The sequence below is a fragment of the Stegodyphus dumicola genome, chromosome 2 (genome assembly GCF_044657685.1).
Source record: "Stegodyphus dumicola isolate Sdum_Otavi_A_Nest chromosome 2, ASM4465768v1".
NCBI classification, from domain to species: Eukaryota; Metazoa; Arthropoda; class Arachnida; order Araneae; family Eresidae; genus Stegodyphus; species Stegodyphus dumicola.
The window spans coordinates 213933911-213956049 of NC_140769.1; the positions used below are offsets into that span (position 1 = coordinate 213933911).

Below are 22139 nucleotides of genomic sequence, written 5' to 3' on the forward strand. Positions count from 1 at the left end.
TTTTTCGGCATCTTCTAACACGAATTGCTGTATCAATACACCATTTTCCATAACGAGACTTAAGCCTATTTTATTGCCTCTTCACTGATGTCGTCTCGAATTCCTGCAAGTTCAATCGCTTATGATTCAAGATCATGCAACACTTTTCTAAAATTCATTTTAGGATCTTTTAATCTGAGCTGCAAACGATTACTTCTCCTCAATAATTCATGCCACAAATAGACTCAGGTTACGAAATTAAAATTCAGTTTATTTTGCTATAAAACTGTAATTTAATTTCTGGTGTCATTTCTGGTAGAACTGCCCTCTGCTAATTTTTCAAAACACTTTTATTTATTCTTCCAGGCCATCGACAGTAACGCTAACCGCTTGTGCTTTAATCCTCCATCTTGTTTCAGATTCATATTTAACAGTTTTCTTTAAAACATTTTTTAATTCCCATTGTAATACTGACGTGAGAAGAAGAAATATATGTTTTTAGTTATTCCTAAACATGTTACAATGACTGGATCTTGCTTAGCTGCAGTAATCCCTACTAAATTTAATGAGAGGTTATCACAATTTACAAATTACACTTCATTATTTTTTCCATAATTCTTTGTTGAACGTCAGATATGTAACCTGAAATCACGGCAGCATTATCATAACATCGTAATCTACAGTGTGTTAACGAAATCTGATCTGATTTTAATTTTTCTAAAACTTTATTTTTTATTTGAGGCTGCATTTTTAGCATGTATTTGAATAAATCCTAAAAACGATTCTTTGATAGAAACTTTTCTGTTGGTGAAAATCAATACCTAGCTTATACTTAATATATCTTATACTTGTGACATTTGCTCTCGATGAGCGATATCAGGAGTCGAATCAAATAAAAGTCCATGGTATTTATTTCCTTTGATGTCACTTATTAGTTAATTATTATAGTTTGGCAGCCAAATTAATAATAGTTCAATGTGGAAAGGCTTATAATATAATAAAAGGCTATAGCGTATTATTTGTTATCGTTTTAAAATAACAAGCGTGAACTGTATGTGCATTCGTTTAAAAAAATAAAAATATTTTACTATTTTAGAAAAATAAAGTGTTCAGAAAGAAGAAAGAAAGTTTTGCTTACGGAGACATTTAATTGATTTAATATAAACCAAATTTTATCACGTAAATCAAGAAAGGAAATAACTAATTATATCACAATAATTTTTAATTTAAAATTTATTTCGCAGAAATCATACAAAATAAAAATTGAAAATTTTTGGAAAATTTTATTTGTCTTAAGAACCATTTGGCGCCTCTCTGCTTATGGTTTCTGGGGCATGATAGACTTCCTTTGCCCCCTCTCGCTACTCTACTTCCTGATTAAATAACATATTGCAATTACTGCCTGACTCATCACAGTTAAATACACTTCTCAAAAGTGAAATTGCAACACCAGGAAGGAATGCCCGTGGCATAGTGCAAGTTATAGGATCGACAGTTGTGAGATGGATATGCAAATGATTAAAAAAACAGACACATAAAATCATTATAAAGCAAATTATTCAGTATATAATATGCTCACCTTGGGACGTAATACAGGCGGCAATCCGGTTAGGCATGCTATCAATCAGTTCATTGATGGTTGCCTGAGGTAGTCTCTCCCAAACCACATCTTCTGCTGTACGCAGATCATCCAGGGTTTGCAGCCATAATCATCGGTTAATGTCCTATCCAATGGCATCCCACAAGTGTTCGATGGAATTCAGATTTTTAGAGGCTGCCGGTCAGGGTAGGATGTCATATCCGGTCAGGCTGTTAAGAGTACGCCGTGCGACATGCGACTTGGCATTATCTTACCGGAATACCGTGTTGCGTGTGCCCTCAATCAGGCCAGAACAACAGGCTCCACAACTTCCGTGACGTAGCAGTCCGCTGTCAAACTGCCGTGAATTTGACCATCCTTTCGGGCTTTAGTTTTAATCCGGAAATGTTTTTTGGGATGTTTTCATTTCTTCAAAATTTGATGATAGTTTTCACAACAAACGCTTAACTTATAGATATCATAGCGTTCTCTAGAGTCCCGTTTCATTGAAATCATTACGAAAATGCAACGCCTTTTACTGTGAAATAGTCCCTGAAATGCGCAAATCTTTGTCCTAAACTATGTAAAAAAAACTGATAAATCTTCACTCATTTTTACATAATCAAAATTTGTCTTTATTTTAATGCATACTACTTTACTCTTGATGTTGATGTATGCCAATTTTTTCTGAGATGTAAAGACGCTGGACACTGGTAGCTTCGTCCGAGGTTCGAATCCCGCGAAAGGGCTGGCTGCATGGATGTTTTCGTGGTTTTCCTCATATGTAACGTGTATACGAGCCAGTTTCCCTTAGAAAGTCCTCCCCGAATGCATCCTTCCCTTTAGGCAGATAGACTCGTGTGCTTTGCCATAATTGAATAATCCAATAATCCAATCCAACCACTTTTTCCTTCTATTTGTTTCCTTTTCCAGTCTCCTACTGTTACCTGTCCAACTACAAAGTCGTCAGCTATCTTCTGCATTTGTCTCTCCCTTGTTCAGTCTCTTCATTGCCTCAAACTTTTGTTTCATAGATGCAACAGTTTTGTTCTTTTTCATCACCATTCTTTTCGTACTTGCTTGAATTTCAGTTTTTAAAGGCCACAAGAATGTTTGTCAAAATAGGCACACCACACGCAGATACATATGCATGAAGAGTATAGACAATAAATCGATTCGCATACAGTGATAAATTGCACTTCACTGAATGACAGACACGCGAGTAATAGTGTAGACGGGACATTTATTGCAAATAGAGAAACGTCTATTTGCAGTAAATATTAAATAATTTACAAATAAACTACAAATGCTTAAATAATTTAGAATTCAATCCATTGCTCCGAATTTTGGTTACTGCTTTTAGGAAGAACTGAAGAGATTGATGCAATCTGCCGCTCTAACTTCTAGCAAATAAATGTTATAGATGGATAACGCAGTCAGTTGCAAACACTCGGAGGTACATCTTCTTTTAAATGCCATAAAAAACCCTCGATAGCCCTCAAACATGGTAGGGAGTTCCATCTGCTGCTTCTAACATTATATTTGATAGTGGGATTACCTTTTTTCCATGAAATAGTATCTCAAAACATTAAATATTGATTCATGTTTAGCGTCTATTCCCAAAGATCTTGCGAATAGTAGTTCTTCGTAGAGTTCTTTGTTCGTAACACAACGAGCAAAACTGATAATGGTGTTTCATTGCATTGTAAAGTTCACTCCTCTAATTATATGGAAAAGTGTGTTCTTTGCAATTTAAGAAGAATTTGGTTTTAAGAAGCTTTAAGAAGAATTTGGTTTTAAGAAGTTTGCAGTACGAAAAGGAACAAATGTAGTTTTTATGTGTTACCTGGTATGTATTCTTATTTTTTACTTGACATGACCTTGACCATGTTTCCACTTATTAGGTGTATCCAAACTTATTAGGTGTTAGGGCTGTGCTTAGCAACACACTGTTCGGATTGTTGTCGCATTCATTAAGATGATCATATGGATGCTGATTGTGAGCAAAGAGTGAACATTAAGTTCTGCGCTAAACTCGGGAATACTCCTAGTGAAACGTGGAACATGAACAAGCAAACATATGCAGGAGAGGCACTTTCAAGAAGTCGTGTTTTCGAGTTGCATAAAAGTTTTCGTGAAAATAGAGATTCAGTACAAGACGATGCCAGAACTGGTCGCCCGTCTGTAGGACATACCGATGCAAACGTGGTGCCTGTAAGGCAGTTATTACAAGAAGACCGAAGGGTAGCCGTGCATATGATATCAAAAGAACTGAATTTGAACCATGATGTGTGTCATATGATTTTACATGAATATTTAGGGAAACAGAATACAAATTGAATGCAAGAATCCTCCCTCACTCACTAACAGTTGAACAGAAATAGGAAAGATGAAGAATTCCTTGCTAAAGTATTTGATGGAGCCAGAGGTGATCTCACATTTGTGTCAAAGACTATTGTGATTTTTTTGTCGTTTTCGTGAGTGAAAAGGTCACTGAAAGGAAAGTTTTAAGATTATTGCAAACATCCAAAGGGCTGTGAAAAATGAGCTTGCAAGCATCGCAGTTGAAGATTTTCCTGCTTGCTTCCAAGACCTCCAGAAACGTTGGCAATTGTGTGTAGAGAGCCAAGGGAACTACTTTGATAGCAGCTAGGATCATTACTCAGAAAATACAGCTTTCTATTTTTTACGAACTTTGTCCTAGAAATTTTCTGTTAAGAGATGTATTTAAAGTCTTTACCTGATTAATACGAATGACACCTTCTCTGATGTTCATAGAGCTTGGATGGTTTCATAGAGTCATTGCCTAAAACTTTATTTCATAAAAGGCATATATGGGCAGATGTTTATCCCACAATGATGCAATGAAGCCAAACTTCAAATAATTTATGCTATAGTGTCTATATGTTTTTTAGATTTAGGCTGTATGTTTTAGGCCTATATATACTGCCTATATGTTTTAAGATTAATATTTGTACTTTATTTTCAGATTATTTACGCATACGTTACTTTCATCCTTAAAATTATTTTATAAATCAGTTCCACTCAAAAAGAAAATAAAATACTTGGTATGGCATAAAAGCCCCATGGCGTAGATCGACATTGTATAGAATCAACACTGCGTAAATTCCACACAGCCTAGAACCGACATAGTGTAGGATCGACTCTATTATAGATCGACCCAGTGAAGGATCTATACTTCATAACATCGACAACAGGCAGGATCGATATGGCACGGATCGATATGGCGTAGGGTAGTCGATGCGATAGCGTAGATTCGGCAAGGTTGACACAACGTATAACAACTGACCCAACGTATGAGCGACATGGCATAGAACCAAGATGGCAAAGAACCTACAAAGCTTAGAATTGACAGGATTAGAACCGACCCGGCATAACATCAACGCTACATAAAAAAAGGCATGGCATGGAACCGACACGATATAGGATCAACACGGCATAGAATCGACACGTCGTAGGATCAAGAAGTATAGAACCGACATGGTATTAAAATCTACTTGGTGTAGCAACTATACGGCATAGAACCGACACTACGTGGAATCTACATGGCATGGGACGAACACTGCACAGAATCTACTGGACATAAGAAGGACACCAAAAATGCAATCGACAATTAGTCGGCATTGCATAAAGAAAACGGTGATATTTAGCAATGGTGCACAGTTCAAGAAGAAAGAGTTCGATTAAATTATTAATTTTTAGGTTAGAAGCATACAATCGACACCGACATAGAATCACCATTAGCATAGGCTCGAAACTGATTTTTGAGTTGTCATGTCTATTCTGTGCCGCCAGATAGACTGTAACTTCTAGTATACAGTGTCGATTCGTACGCGATTCTCAAGTGTTGGTAATTAAACGGTTAAAATCTATTCAGCTATTTTAACTTAATATTTTCCTCATAAAAGTACCCCATTTGAATATAACAAGCTTATGCACACTGTAATGCTCCAACATAAGAAAATACCTCTGCCTCCATTAACCCTTTCCGGCACGCTATCTTTTAAAGTTGGAATTTCAATAAAAAAAAAAAAAAAAAAAAAAAAAAAAGTAGGAAGTTTAATTAGGCCTAGAGAAGTACACAAGTAAAATTTTGTAAAGATAGCACTTATCATTTTAATTCTGTGGGCGTGCCCGAAGCGGGCACACATTGAATAGAGCTTCGAAAAGAGTTCTGAAACGAGCATTGCTGGGAAGCGCATAAAAGAGTAAGAGATTTTGCCTACGATTAAAAAACACTACACGGTAAAAAAAAAGTTCGCTCTTTACAGGCAAAAGTTTTGTAAAGTTACAGAAATCAAAAAGTTACAGAAGAATTTCCTGTAATGGTAACAGGTTGAAAGCAAACTGTAGCGGTAACAGCTGATTTGCTTGTAGCATTACAGATAATGTTTCAGTAGCCGCGGCGGAAGAATCACGTGACTGACTGGAAATTAGCCAATCAGGAGAAAAGTGTTTGAAAGCTAGTTGCAGAAAAAAACATGGCTGAATGCATGTTTTTTGTATAGCGCAGGTAAGTAAGAAAATGTTTACAATTACTGCTTGAAATATTTTTTGTTCATTTTATGCAGATTATTCTCATGCACTTTGCACTGTTATATGTAGTGAGTAAGTATTTAAACGTTTAAGCTTTGCGATTAATTAATATCAGTGTTCGTAATGCCTAATGAGTTGAAAGAGTGCAAAATATTTATTCCAAATGCAGATCTAATAGTTGTATTTTGTCATTGTGCATTTGATAAATTACGCCTTAAATTGCTCGTATTATTATTTAAAACTAATTAATCCAAAATTTAATCACTGTTTGTGGTATTTAATTGAAATGGTAATGCTGTTGTTGAAAACAAAACTAATCATGTTAGCGTTCTTTTCCAATCGTCTGACCAAAGAACGTTTGACATCTTTTTGCCGGCAGGGTGTGTGTGTGTATTTAATTATGGCAAAGCACACTAGGGCTATCTGCCTAAGGGGAGGGATGCCTTTCGTGGAGGACTTTCTAAGGGAAACTGGCTCGTATACACGTTACACATGGGGAAAACCACGAAAACACCCATGCAGCCAGCCCGTTCGCGGGATTCGAACCTCGGACCGAACTACCAGTGTTCAGCGACTTTACCGCTCGGCCGCTGGTGGGCCCTTTTTGCCGGCAGGCCTTGCGAGAAACGTTTATATAAACATTTAGAATTCTGAATGTAATGTATATATATTTTTTGCTTACTAGGTTTAGTTTATTCTTTTTCTAGGATTATCTAATTAGTTATACCTGGTTTATAATTCAGTCTAATATGTTTATGTACTAGTGTGTTATGAAGTAAAATTACAAAAACTTGAACAACGCGGTCGAGAATCTCGTTTATTCCTTTAGTGTAATAATATTTTTTTCAGTGGTATTAATTTCTTACGAAAATATTATAATTCCAAAATGAAGTAATTATATTGATTAAAAATATGCCGTATCATACTTTTCGTAATGTTTTGTTTTACTAACTAGATGCAACTTAATTATTCCATATATTTTAATATACCAATATCAACAGGGGGAAAATGGAAATGACCTAAAATATTTTTCTAACAATTCGTTAAACTAATTATAAAACAAAACTCAAATTTTGTTCATTATTTCCAAAAATATCATTTCATTAATATTTTATAAATGACAACATATATTATATTGTATATATAACTACCATTGCATACTTATAAGTTTTTAAACATTTAATGTAGAATTTATGTTGATTTTATTTTGACCAGTTTTAATACAGTTTTGAAGTATGATAGTCTTGTTACTAGGATAGCATGAATCTGCTAATACAAGTTTAATACATTTCTTGACAAATGTTTCTCTTATTCATGTAATATAATGTATATATCATAAAATAAGTTTTCTTAAAAATAAATTATTATTGTTTATTGGAATTTAAAACAATTCTGTATCTGTAAGTTGTATTAAAAATAAAATAATAATGAATTTTTAATGAAGCATTGATTTTAGCATTAACAATGTAAATATATATATATATATATACACACATGAATAAATGGAAATGCAAGCTACTTTTCCTTACAAAACCGCCCATGGATATATACTTCCCTTTAGGTTGATAGCCTTTGCATGCTTTGCCATATTCTATCAATCCAAATGATGCAAATATGCAGAAAATTTTACTTTCTTTGAAAGTCAATACCGGAAATAAAATTCAGTGCATTTGTAAACTACATTAGTTCTCTTATAGCTTGACATTTAATTGCCCAATGATTTACTAGTCAGGCAGAATTCAGATACCGTTCAAATAAAAGAAAATTAATAAGGTCTGATTTTTAGACGTATATATGAAGATTTATTTTTTTAAATATTATTTTAAGTCAACCAAATTAATTTCAAATTTAAGTAAGTATTCATGCCTTTCAGTAGCATTATTTTTGATATCTTAAATTAAATAACTGAATGCAATATTTCTTGTTAATAAAAGAAAAGCAGTGTTATGAAAGACTAGCGAAGTGGATTTGCAAGTTCTAATTACGAAAGGTCCCATGCTTTAAAGGGTCATTTTTAAAAATACTTAATTAAAAAAAAAATATTTAACGTAAAACTTCCAAACTTCACACATGTGGAATATTAATTCTATATATTTTATCTCATTCTTATTTTATTAATTAATTTCATAGCATTTCGTGTGACACTAGTAGTAATTATTAATTAAATTTTATGCAGTTTCTGATCTATGTTTTGATTTTGTTATTAATTACGTTAGTTTACATAAGATTTAAAATTATGTAAGGTACAAAAACCTTCTGCATCTATTAATATATGCTGAAGTGAATGAAATTTTGCCAGTGAAACTTTTTAAAATCAAAAACAAATTTCTGTGGAAAATTAAAGTTATAAATTCTAAATGCAAACAAAGTAGTGAATTTGAAAGTTATCAAATAAGCCAAAGTGTTGGTCATTTTTTTCAGTTTTGCAGAAGAATTTTTATACTTTGCAGAATGGGAATATGATGTTTGGTTTTGTTAGTATTAATTATTACAACTGAATGATTGCAACTTACATTGCAACACGTAATTTAGCTTAAAATTTATTTGAACTTAATTTTCTAATTTATTTTGATCATGTACATTTCATGTGTCATAAGTCTTTGAAATGAACTTAATTCTCATCCTATTTATTTACACATTTTTTTAAAGAAGAAAAAGTCACATTTGTTTTGCTTAGTTGCACACGAAGATACATGTCTATATATAGAGAGAGAAAGAGGAGTTATGTTTACTTTCAGACTTTTTTCCTCCTTTTATATTATAGTATGAAAATCAAGGGGGAAATTAAACAATCAATTTAATTTTGAAGGATGTGATTACAATAAGATCATAACCAATCAAAAATATTCATGAATGAACTACTGGTAACTATCATAGTATTATTATTTAAAAGAAACCTGCATTCCAATAAGAACGCTTAGTAACATAACCATTTAAGGTACCCGACCTCGTTCGGGTACCATTTTTTAAGAAATGGTTTTTATTTTAACTATAAACGTATTAATTTCAAGATAAGCATATTAATGAGTGAAAACAGCTTAAAAAGTAATGCTAAGTAATTTTAATTTTGAAAAATAATGAAAAAAAGGGTAATTTTTGCTTAAATTTTGCTTTTACGGCAACAACCACGGTGAAAAATGTAAAATCATATGACACACATCATGCTTCAAATTCAGTTCTTTTGATATCATACGACAGGTTACGCGACGGTCTTCTTGTAATAACTGCCTTACAGGCTCCACGTTTGCATCGGTATGTGCTACAGACGGGCGACCGGCATCGTCTTGCACTGAATCTCTATCTTCACGAAAACTTTTATGCAACTCGAAAACACGACTTCTCGAAAGTGCCTCTCCTGCATATGCTTGCTTGTTCATGTTCCACGTTTCACTAGGAGTATTCCCGAGTTTCTCGCAGAACTTAATGTTCACTCTTTGCTCACAATCAGCATCCATTGTGTCACCTTAACGAATGCGACAACAATCGGAATAGTGTGTTGCTAAGCACAGCCCTAACACCTAATAAGTTTGGATACACCTAATATGTGGAAACATGGCCAAGGTCATGTCAAGTAAGAAATAAGAATACATACCAGGTCACACATGAAAACTACATTTGTACCTTTTCGTACTGCAAACTCAGGAATAAAAGTACTGCCCTGGAACTTTTCTGACAGAGAACGTACAGGGGTTGGACAAAAATATGGAAACACCTTTAAAAAAACATGTTTCTTTGCTTAATATGGTGTAGGAAACCCGTTGGCATCCAAAACAGCTTGCAGTCTTCTCGGAATGGATAAATACAGTTCCTGTATGTTTGCCAAGGGAATATTATACCATTCTTCCTGCAAAACGGTGGCAAGTTCAGATAACGATGTTGGCGGTGGATAACGAGAACGCACTTTCCGTTCCAATGTAGACCACAAAGGTTCGATAATATTCAGTTCTGGTGACTGTGGTGGCCAGGGGAGATGGGACAACTTATCTTCGTGCTCAGAAAACCAGTCCTGGACAATGTGAGCTGTGTGAACAGGAGCTTTGTCGTCTTGGAAGACACCATCACCATCGGGGAACAAAGTTTGTACCATGGGATGAACTTGATCGGCCAAAATGTTCACATAAGTCTTGGCAGTCATGTGCCCTGACACAGTTATCATGGGGCTAGCAGAGAACCACGATATGACTGCCCAAACCATAACAGAACCCCCGCCATGTTTCACTCTTGGCAACAAGCAGTCTGCATTATAGGCTTGAGATGGCGTTATCCAGACGTAAACTCGGCCAGAAGTGGGAAACAATGTGAAAGAAGACTCGTCAGACCATATTACTCGCTTCCATTGCTCTATAGTCCAGGCTTTATGACTTAAACACCACCTTTTCCTGTTACGGGCATTAGCATCACTGATGAGTGGCTTCTCAATTGCAGCACGGCCAGCAATTCCCTGTTTATGAAGCTCTCTTCTAATTGTTTTTGTACTCACAGGGTTCGGTAACACAACATTCATTTCAGCAGTAACTTTTGCAGCTGTGGTCTTCTTATTTTTCGTCACAATTACCCTTAATGATCGTCTGTCATGATCACTCAGGACACACTTTCGTCCGCGCTGTGATTTAGCAGATGATGTTTTTCCGCTTTTCAAATATGCGGAATAAATCTTCGATACAGTACCTCTTGAAACACTAAAGACCTCGGCTACCTTGCTTACAGAAGCACCTACCATACGTGCTCCAACAATTTGCCCACGTTCGAAGTCTGTTAACTCTGACATAATGCAATGACAACCTCACATAACAGTACTCCGACAAACAACTGAACTGTTTAGCACATTTACGAAGTTGTATAGGTGGCGCCAGTAGTCAAAAACGCCAGCGCCACCTACATATTTCATTAAAATCAATCTTTCTTTTCAAACATGCATTTCACAAGGTGTTTCCATATTTTTGTCCATCCACTGTATTTTTAAACACTGAAAAAAAAAAACTTCAAAAGAGAGTCATAGTGAACAGTATGTTAGCTTCCATGTCAGAAAGAGACTATGATGATTTGCAGGGGTCTTAAATACCTCACTATGTATATCAAAATCAAGAAAGCCGCATATTATGAGACCAGATGTTGAAGAGGTTTGAAAAACCTGTTTTACACAAGCCTGCATACGATATTCTCAAATGAACTCCTCTGAACAACAACACAGTTCAAAGACAAGCTGATGAAATGAGTGACGATATTGAAAGCTTCTTAAATTGAAAAGAACCCACTTTTCCATATAATTAGAGGAGTGAACTTTGCTGTGCAATGAAACACCATTATTAGGTATGCTCATTATGTTATGAATCAAGAACTCCACGAAGAACTACTATTCGCAAGAACGTTGAGAATAGACGCTAAACATGAATTAATATTTAATGTTTTGAGATACTATTTCATGAAAAAAAGGTAATTCCGTTATCAAATATAATGTTAGCAGCAGCAGACGGAGCCCCTACCATGTTTGAGGACTATCGAGGGATTTTTATGGCATTTCAAACAAGATATACCTCCGAGTGTTTGCAACTGAGTGCGTTATCCATTTATAACATTTATATGCTAGACGTTAGAGCGGCAGATTGCATCAATCTCTTCAATTCGCCCTAAAAGTAGTAACCAAAATTCGGAGCAACGCATTGAATTCTAGATTATTTAAGTATTTGTGTGAGGAAAGTAACGAATTTAGAAGAAGTGAACTGATCTGAACTGAAGCACTGAAGAAGCGAATTTAGAAATGTATGAAGAAACGAAAGAATTTTTATCAATTAACTCCTTCACGTTTGAGAATTGTTTTTTTTTTTTTTTTTTTTTTATTTTTTGAGATTGTTTTAGAGTTTTGGGATGCTAGAGATCCCCTTTTAAAAGAAAATTTAATTAAATAGAAACCAGACATTTCTTATTCAACAGATTTGTTTAGTACCTTTAATGAGGTTACCTGAAGTTATAAAGTAGCAATCTAAATTCAATGAAAACCAAGTCTATAATTACAGCTTTTTTCCCCAGAATTAGCATAATCAAGCAAAACATTGGACAGAGGAAATTTTCGATGTGGTTCCCAATTTGGTCACAGACAAACTACCAAGATGATGACGTTTCGGATTACCTTCAAAATTTCAATAGCCTTCCCACAGACCTAAAAATCCAGGTTTTAGTATCCCATACAATCTCCCTGTGCACCACAAATGCAAAACACGAGACCTAAAAAAGTAAATAATTAAAACATTAAATATTACATGCATAAATAAAACAAACAAAAATAGAGAACAGCGATCTAGCCAAAAGCAAATACGTTCGCTGGCCAGATAATGCCAAGTGCTTTTAAATCGTTCTACAAGAATAATCTAGGGCAGCAGTTCTCAACCTTTTGACTAACGCGTACCACCTAAACAAAAACTGAAAATCTTTAGTACCACCACTACATTTTACTACATTTATAATCCGTATGAAAAAAATATACAATCAATTAATCATTACATTGTCATTGATAAGATCTATACTGTAAAGAGTGGAACTTATATTATGTTGTTACAGATTTGGTATTTGATTAGCTAATGTTAGTAGAATTATAAATTAAATTATTTATTTCCCGTGCAGTGCATCGCGTGACGAATATTAAAGGAAAGCTAAGCCGGAAAATTAAAAATAGAAGAGCACGTGCATTTAACATTTAATAAATAAATATCTCTTTTTGATTTCGAGAAAGTTCCAGAAAATTCTCGCGCGCGATTTAAAATCTTATAAAAAGGAGAAAAACCTCTCAATTCAGTTGTTAGATATGGGCATACACAGGAGCTATGTCATTATTCAACGAGGTGCATGAAATGCGCTAAACCTCATGAAATTTATACCTGTAACCCAAACGAAAGAGGACAATAAACCTGCTTGCTGTGCCCTTTGTGGAGAAAATCACGTCTCGATTTATAAGGTTGTGTTAAACACCCAAATGATATACAAAAAAGCCATTGCTGCAGCGAAAGCCCAAAAAGAAGCAGAAGCAAGCAATAAATTCCAACTTAAAGCCGCTAACTTTCCACGCTACCAAATGATACAAATAAATCAGCTTGGACAAAAAATAATCCAAATACTGAAAATAAAACTTCGATCTTTTCATCGATTAACGTACAGATTAATAAAGCAAAAGAATTCCTTCAATAATTCAGAACTGCGAAATCAATGATGAGTAAAATCGAAGTAGGCATAGCCGCTTTTGATTATTTTACGAGTATTGACTTGGAAATCTAGTTTAATTTACTACAATTCCACTACTGCAACTAGTTATTTCAACTCATTCTCATTCTGTATATATCATTCTTCAACTTGTAAGTCTGTAAATAGTTTTATTTACTTAAGATTTTACCTGTTTTGGACTTAGTTTATTTTATGATTTTATGCTTTGAGCTCTAACTGCACGGCATTGGTTCTCATACCATTTTTCCTATGGACTATGTTTTAAAGCAAAATACAAAAATTTATATCAAATTAAGCAATTTTCCAGCTTAATTAAGAACTTTTAACGAACTTTACTTCGAAGCTGACCAGCCAGGTGCCTTCTCAAGATCACATGACTCTCCTCTGACTGCCTTCACGCCAGCATAGCGCAAGACGCAGAACATCCTTCGTACAGACTTTACAAACTCATGAACTTTCATTTTGTTTGACTTTCGCTCCTGTGTGCTGATGTACTAATGTACATCTTTATTAATTTTAAACCTAGCAAATGTATAATGATTGTAATTTTCATGATACTGGTAAAAACCTTGGAGGTTGAGGCCAGAAATAAAGATACGATCAAAGATCAAATTCAGTTGTTGTTAGTTAGTTAGTTTGTTGTTGTTTAAGAGTTTGTTTAGAAAATTGCTCTTGTTGACAGTAGCGAATTCGCGGATTAGCTTTCTTTAGCTGTTTTGAATTAAGTTCTCTTGAACGTTTGAGTAGTTAAAAGATAACTACTGTAAGGTATTGTAATACTGCACGAATATCTGAGAAAATTTAAGCATTTTTGCTGTGATAATAATAAATTTTGTTCATTTTTCATCGGACTTGTGCATTCATTTCATAACGAACCTGTACGCACGCAACAATTTTTTGGTGTCAAAAGTGGGGTTTGGATGCCAATAAAAGAGCGATTGAAAAACAATTAAGACAGTTGATATCAGCCTTTGATTCGTTTAAAGAAGAAATGAAAGAAAAGATGGATGCTGGTCAAGCAGAGATGAAATTGGGCCAAGAATCCGTTAAACACGAGATGAAATCTGTTAAAGACGAGATGAAAGCAGGTCAAGAGGAAATGAAAAGAGAAATTACCTGCGTAATAGAAAAAAATTCGAGGCTGTAGAACAAGGATGTCAAACTCGTGGCCCGCGGGCCGCATGCGGCTCACAACAGATATTTTTGCGGCCCGGCCAATATATCGGCAAATAATATATATATATAATAATAAAATAACATATCGACGAAGTAAAAATGAAATGTTTACTGCTAAGTAATTAGCGATAATTTATTCAGTGTTGTTAGATTACTCACAGCGAGCTGACACACACACTACTTAAATTACAAATGCGTGTGAGTAGCTTGCGTTCAGCTACCTTCGGCCTTTGGGGGACACGTGCACTCAGAACTTGTACGCATCCCCCGATAGCCGAATGTGGCCGAACTCATGGTCTCAGTTTTCCAATCATAGTTTTGTACGATTATCGTTTCAATTCAGTAAAAAACAGATCATTCAAAATTCTAGATAAGCAAATGAAGAAAGGTTGCTTACCTTTATGATCCGCGTTCTTCGATTCTGGTCCGCCGCTTTTGTAGACTCCGATTTGGTTTCATACTCATCTAAAATTGGCACTGTTTTGTATGAATCACTTTATTTGACATTTGACATAAAAGAGGAAAAATATCTAAATCATTACACTATCGAAAATCACTTCTAACTACTTAGCATCATTGTTCTACATATCTAACAGCGTCATTAGTCTACTGCGTCCCTGTTCTAAAAGCATACACTTATCGTTGCCAGTTCTCAAAAAACAAACTTTCTTTTTCAATTCTCGTCGGTCTGGAGGCTCAACCCGTTCCCCAAAAGCGGAGCGTGCGTCGTTCGCGACACACTCCCCCCGATGAGTTTCACCAAGTTGAAACTCAGCCACAGTCTGGTTGAAAGTTCATGAGGTTTAATCGTTCAGGATCTGGTTGAAAGTTCATGAGGTTTAATCGTTCAGGAGTTCGAATCACTCGTCCACATCTGGTTGTTTTGAGGGGATTCTGATTGAGTTCATCTGACTGATTTTTGTCAGTGGCACGAAACTCTGTAGATCCAATAGAAATTGTAGGCTTATCACACATTTTTTGATCAGAATGCTTCTTTCTCAAACAGTCTCCTATATTATCCGTTTGTAAATGGACTTCCAACGGATAAATTCGTTGTATGGGTCGAAGGATTTCGCCACTTTTGGTGCGTAATTTTACTAAACGAACTACACCATCATTTCCTGGGATGAGTGTTATAATTTTTCCTAGAGGCCACTTAATTCTTTTCTCAGGTGTTTCTATTAACACAATGTCTCCAACCGATAGTTTAACATATTTCTCTGTTTTTAAAATATGGTTTTTCAGTTGTCCTAAGTATTCAGTTCTGAACCGTTTTCTTAGATCTTCTCTAACCTTCATCTGATATGCATACCTTTTTTGTAAGTATTTGGCATCAATAATATCTAGATCTGGAACTCCACTTTCTTTTAGATCACGAAAAAACATTGCAGGTGTCAAGGGTTCCAGTTCCAAGTCCTCGGAAATATAACTTAATGGTCTGCAATTTAAGATATTTTCGCAATCACAGAGGATCGTATAGATTTCTTCATATTTCAGTGAGGCATTACCTAAAACTTTTCTGAGAATGTTTTTCATCAGGCCAATCATTCTTTCCCAAAATCCACCCCACCAGGGAGATGCTGGTGGGATAAATTTCCACTTAATGCGGTTGACAACATGATTTTTAATAAGTTTATCCCAGTCAATCATTTTTAAGAGCGAATTTGTACCAATAAAATTACTACCGTTATCAGTGTAGACAATTTCAGGTCTTCCTCTGCGTGCTATAAAACGTCGGAAAGCCAATAAAAAGTTATCTGTTGACAAAGATGTTAAAAGTTCAAGATGAATTGCCCTGTATACAGCACATGTAAATAAAACGATCCACGTTTTCGATCCCCTTTTTAAAAACAAAGGGCCAGCTAAGTCGATACCTGTCACTTCAAAAATAGAAGAATCTTTAATACGGTCCTTTGGCAAAGGTGCGGATTGTACCGTGGAGGGTCTCGAATCAAATCTTCTACATTTAGTGCAGTTTTTCAACACTTTACGAATAGTTTTACGACTTTTCAAAATCCAGAAATTTTCTCGTAGCATTGCCATTAAAGTCTGAGTTCCGCAATGCATTTGTTGTTCATGTTTTTCCATAATCAGTTTAGAGACAACTGGATGTTCAGAAGGTAGGATTACAGGTGTTCTAAAATTTTCGAAGTCTTGTCTCATTAATATTCTTGACTTTACTCTTAAAAGACCAGATGAATCAACAAATGGTTTTAAATTTCGTAAGCGTTTATCCTTTTCTGTTTTAAAGGAGACCCTTTGCACAATTTTCCAAACAAGAACTTCAGCTGCATTCAATTCTTCGATTTCTAAGTTCTTTGACGTTGTTCTGTTTTTATCTCTGCAGTTATCAATATACCTTTTTATCCAAGCTGTAACTCTAATTATTTTCTCAAAAGAAGAAATTCGTGAGAAATGCGAAAATTCTTCATCTACATTTGTTAACGAGGATACAACTGTTTTTCTTCTTTCTCGATCAATCATATCTTTGTCAGGAGAAATATCACAAGTAGGCTAACAGTCTGGATTCAACTTCAACCATGCTGGACCTTCATGCCATCTTTTGGCTTTAATAGTTTCAACAGAACATCCTCTTGACGGAATATCCGCAGGATTCAAGTTGCCAGGAACATAATTCCATGCATCAGGATTAGTAAGAGCTCGTATTTCTTTCACTCTATTCATAACAAATACACCCCAATTTTCTTCATTCTTAATCCAGTACAATGTGTTCCTTGAATCTGTCCAATAAAACGTAGGTATATTTTCTTCCTTCAAATCTTGTTTTATAGATTTCATTAATCTTGCACCAACAACACAAGCTAATAATTCTAGTCTACAAATTGATGTGGGTTTTAGAGGAGCAACTCTAGATCGTGCTTGAACTAAATGACACGAAACTTTATTTTCATTTTCATTTCTTAAATAAACGCAGGTTGCATATGCCATTCGGGATGCATCACAAAATATATGAAAGGATAATTTCAATTCAGAATCAATATTAAGCATCATCTGTCGAGGAATTTTTATTTCCGTTAAACGATTTGCATCATTTTTCCATTTCATGTATTTCCTTTGAATTTCTTCAGGAAGAGCTTCATCCCAAGTTACTTTTAATTCCCAGCAGTTTTGTAACAGAATTTTAGGAATTAAAATTATAGGGCAGGTGAATCCAATAGGGTCATAAATTTTATGAATTTCAGACAAAATTGTTCTTTTAGTAACAGGTTTGTTTTTTGATTCATTTAATCCCTTAATATCACAACTTAATGTGTCATCATGCAAATTCCAAAGAAGTCCCAAAATGTTGACCGTTTTAGCTTCACAAGGATCATCGAAAAACTCATTCTCATTTAATTTATCAAGCTTCGACTGTTCTAAAATGGGTTCAACAACAAATGCATCCGTTTTATTTCGAGGATAGTTATATGCCCACTCTTGTAATTCAAATTTAGCACTTGCCAAAATTTCAGTGGCATCATTTTTTAACTTCTTTAACTCTGATTCATCATTCACACTTGTAACTAAATTATCAACGTACCAGGATTCTACTAATTTATTAGCACTCGCACGATAATTTTCTGGTACTTCATTCATTAATTTCGTTAGTGTTGCATTTAAGAGAAATGGACTGCTGGTTATTCCAAAGACCACTCTTCTATGCCTGTATATTTTCAAACGCTCAGAATTTCCCTGTTCCCACCATAAAAATCTTAAATAATCTCTGTCTTTAGGATTAAGTGCTATCTGCAGAAAAGCCTTCTTTATATCAGCGCTAACGCCAATTTTTCCCAGTCGAAATCTATTTATTATAGCTGGAACAGTATCAGTCAAATTTGGACCCTTTTCCAAACAGTCATTTACGGAGGGTGATCCTTTAGTTCTTACGGATCCATCGAAAACCGGTCTTATTTTTGTCGTGGTGGAATTCATTCGAATAACAGCACGATGGGGTAAATAATGAGAGGGGTTATTAACTTCTTCCTCAGGAACAATCTCTATTATTTTATCATCTTCCCAAGATTTAAAAATTGCGTTGTAATCTTCTAAAAATCCCCCATCCCTTAAATTCTTCACTGTACTCTTTAATCTCTTTTCTGCTATTTCTCGATAGTTTGGAAGTAGGGAACGATTTTCAATCCAAGGTAAACAAACTTGAAACCTTCCTTCTTCATCTCTTTTCACATTGGAAAGAAAATGTGTCATTGTTTGTTTTTCTAATTCCCTTTTAGTTTGACTTTCTGAAGGGTCTAATATCCCAAGAGTATCAAGTTTCCATAAATCAGAAATTTTACTATCTGATACTAACATAGAAAATGCATAAGAACAATCATATTTATTTTCCATTTCTACGGGAATTTTCCCCATGATACTCCAGCCTAAATAAGTTTCAATGCAAACTAATCCACATTCTAACTTCTTTATTTTCCCTGTAAGCAATTTTCCCGCTATGTCTGCGCCTATGAGGATATGAATTTCAGAAGGAGAATGCTCGAACAACAATTTTTTATGCCTACCTTCAACATCATTCAAAAATATGTTATGGGTTTTTAACTCATTTAAATAAGGCTTGATGTTCAATTGTGGAATATCAGAACAAATATTCGCTTGATCAAAAGCTTTGAAGTTACACTGATAATCGTTTTTGATGCTACTTAAACGTACAACGAACTGTTTATGAGTTTCAACCACTTCAGTTCCTCCGAACAGACTATGAATCACACTGCTTTCGTTAATACATTCGTACTGCATAACATTAGCTAAGAATTTAGATACATAGCTTCGTTGACTCCCAGAATCAATTAAACAGCGGCAGTATTTTTCTGGACCATTGCCACGCACTCTTACAACTAAAGTTTGTAATAAAACTTTCTCTAAACATGATTTGTTCGTCAAATTGAGATCCTTCTTATTTGATTTTTTCTCATCTAAACTATTTCTGTCACAGATTAAACTGTTGTGTTTCCACCCACATGAATCACACTTTATCTTCGAAAAGCAATTTTTTGCCAAATGGTTACCCCTTTTAAGGCATAAATAACACATTCCGAGTTTCCGAAGTGACGCCTTTCTGTCTGTTACAGACTTCGGGCAAGCTTCGGAAGTATGTTTTTCTTTTTCTGAATCCTCGCAAAATATGCAGCTGTTAATTGAAACCTTTAACACAGCAGCCGTTGGAATAGAAATTTTATTTATTCTTTTTTCTTTAGGAAAGTGGCTCGAATTATGGTCGTTTATTTTATCTTGAATTTGTAGCATGGATTCGCGGCACTCAATTTCCGTTTTCAAGAACTCTAATAATTCGTTTACATCAAAATTATCTTTCGATTTCCTTTTTCTTTGGAAATCAAGATTCAGTTCATTCGGAATTAATTTTAATAAAACTGGTGTCAATAACGTGCCATATGTGCCAGAAGTTACATTAAGTGATTTTAAACTTCTTATCTGTATTTCGATATCATCATACAACTTACGTAATGCAAATATGTTGTTAGCATTCCTAACAGGTTCTAAATTTAACAGTTTTCCCATATGTGCATTTATAATTAAATCTGTTCGACCAAAGCGTGTTTTAAGTAACTCGATTGCGGCAAAATAATTTTCACTTGATAATGAAAAACCACTAACAGCATTACAAGCAGCACCTGATAAAAATGATATCAAATAATTAAATTTGTCTGTATCTGTTAAATCACTATTCTGATGTATCGCATTGTCAAACTGGTTCCAAAATGATAACCAATTAACAGGATCGCCATTAAATTTATTGATCGATAATTTAGGCAATTTAATTTTTGAATGAGATACAGAAATATTTGAAATATCATTATTCACAATATTACCAATTGTATTCGAAACAGGAATTTCAGGTTTCCTATTCTCTTTTAACATAAATGTTAGTTTTGATTTCATGGAAATTATTTTCTCGGAATAAACTTCACAAGTTTCAAATTCCGATTCATATTCAGTAGCCTCAATTAATTCTTGTATTTGTTTATCTAATTCTTTTAGGCTGTTATATTTTGAATCTAATAAATCAATATTTTCATTAAGAATACACAAATCGTGTTCTGTTTCTTGGAGGTATTCTTTACAATTATTTATCAACTTTGTTGTCATACTCCTAACTACAGTTCGTCTTTTCTTTAATTCTTCTATTTTAGTAGACATGTTTAAATATTTCAGATAGAAAATATTTCAAATTAAAAATCAGTACTCTCAAATCATAAATAAACTTCTCAAATCAAAAGGAGATATTTTTTAAACATTCCTAAATCTTTCACTTCAAGATAGTCTACATCGGCGGTCCCTGTTCGGGCGCCAAAAAAAATTTGTATCGTTTCAATTCAGTAAAAAACAGATCATTCAAAATTCTAGATAAGCAAATGAAGAAAGGTTGCTTACCTTTATGATCCGCGTTCTTCGATTCTGGTCCGCCGCTTTTGTAGACTCCGATTTGGTTTCATACTCATCTAAAATTGGCACTGTTTTGTATGAATCACTTTATTTGACATTTGACATAAAAGAGGAAAAATATCTAAATCATTACACTATCGAAAATCACTTCTAACTACTTAGCATCATTGTTCTACATATCTAACAGCGTCATTAGTCTACTGCGTCCCTGTTCTAAAAGCATACACTTATCGTTGCCAGTTCTCAAAAAACAAACTTTCTTTTTCAATTCTCGTCGGTCTGGAGGCTCAACCCGTTCCCCAAAAGCGGAGCGTGCGTCGTTCGCGACAACGATATATTGGTGCATGCATGTGCATGTACTTTGCTTTATTATTAATTATTACTTAATTCATATTGTTACGGATTTCATAGTTATTTATTTATTTAGTTTTTTTTTTATTTAGAATTGTAATTAGATTTGCTTCATGTTCCCTTAGCAACGCAGACGATTTTTGAAAAGACAGCTGCGTTGGAAGGTTAAAAATAGAACAGCGCGTGCATTTAATACCTAATAAATAAATATCTCGTAATTGCTGTTGCCATCCAAAAAATCCGAGAACAAACAACTCATCTCAGTAGTAGCTGTAGTTCTAGCGAACTGTTTGTTTACTTAATGCTGTGATTGATTTGTAGCGATTTCGCTGTGAGGTAGAATTAGTTTCTCTGTTTTCAATTGATTTTGCTAAACATTTGACATTTTGTGATATTGTTAGAATATTTTTAAAGAAATATTTCAGTATTTTGATTTATCTCTTGTGGAAAGAATAAAATTTTGTTAACTTTTTAACGTTAACCGTGTTTATTCCAGCCCTTTGTATTCCGTATGTCTGTATCAAAACCAAGTGGTAGTAAAATTAAACGAAAAATCGCTGACGAACATAGAATATTCCAAGTAAAATGGGAATTAGAATATTTTTGCTGTGAAATAAAAGATAAAATAATCTGCTTGATATGTAATAATACTATTAATGTGTCAAAGTTATATAATATTAAATGTCATTACGAACAACACAAATCGAAATATAACAATTACGAAGGATTAATGAGAGAAGAAAAGTTGAAAGAGCTCAAGTTAGGAGTGAAAAAGCAACAGTCCATGTTTAGTAAAGTATTGCAAGAAAGTGAAGCGGCGGTACATGCAAGCTACGTCTTGTCCGAGTTGATAGCTAATCATTCGAAG

General features: G+C 34.4%; 1 protein-coding gene and 1 pseudogene across 1 annotated transcript in view; one reads left to right on the forward strand and one right to left on the reverse strand.

The window, feature by feature from the left end:
• The window catches only part of Tcs4 (Threonyl-carbamoyl synthesis 4), a 500068-nt gene extending 483081 nt beyond the window's left edge, over window positions 1-16987 (reverse strand). Inside the window, exon 1 of the transcript XR_015039772.1 lies at window positions 14901-16987. The gene's annotated coding sequence lies outside the window, so the exon portion shown is untranslated. The remainder of the gene's footprint in view (window positions 1-14900) is intronic.
• LOC146998841 (protein GVQW3 pseudogene) lies at window positions 3545-3898 on the forward strand (annotated as a pseudogene).
• Window positions 16988-22139: the final 5152 nt, after the last annotated feature.